This window comes from Theobroma umbraticum, unplaced genomic scaffold, assembly GCF_002168275.2.
Source record: "Theobroma umbraticum cultivar Fairchild unplaced genomic scaffold, ASM216827v3 scaffold_67.0, whole genome shotgun sequence".
NCBI classification, from domain to species: domain Eukaryota; kingdom Viridiplantae; phylum Streptophyta; class Magnoliopsida; order Malvales; family Malvaceae; genus Theobroma; species Theobroma umbraticum.
In genome coordinates, this window is record NW_018397262.1 from 5,826,938 (window position 1) to 5,827,256 (window position 319).

The 319-nt window shown below is 36.4% G+C and overlaps 1 protein-coding gene across 1 annotated transcript in view; it reads right to left on the minus strand.

Annotated features, from left to right (window-relative positions):
- The window catches only part of LOC110418847 (G-type lectin S-receptor-like serine/threonine-protein kinase SD1-1), a 3,361-nt gene that overhangs the window by 2,769 nt on the left and 273 nt on the right, over window positions 1-319 (minus strand). The window lies entirely within an intron of this gene.

Genomic DNA, 319 nt, shown 5'->3' on the forward strand with positions numbered 1-319 from the left:
AGATGGCTTTCAATTTCGTTTTATGATCTGACAAAAAAAAGTGTCCATGAACAATTGGTTGGATATTTTTGGTTTTGGTGTGCAGAAGAAGCATACAGCTTTTTTTCTTCGATCTAAATCTATCAATATGCATAAGAAAGCAAGCATATTTCTATGTTGAGTGCTAGCCTATTTTGACTCCTCTTTCAGATGAAGTTGAAGAAAGGAAGGAAAATGATCAAAAGAACCAAGGCCGGAGTGAAGATATGGACCTCGCTGTATTCGAGCTAGGTATGATAGCCAGAGCTACTGATAGTTTTTCTTTTAAAAACAAGCTAGG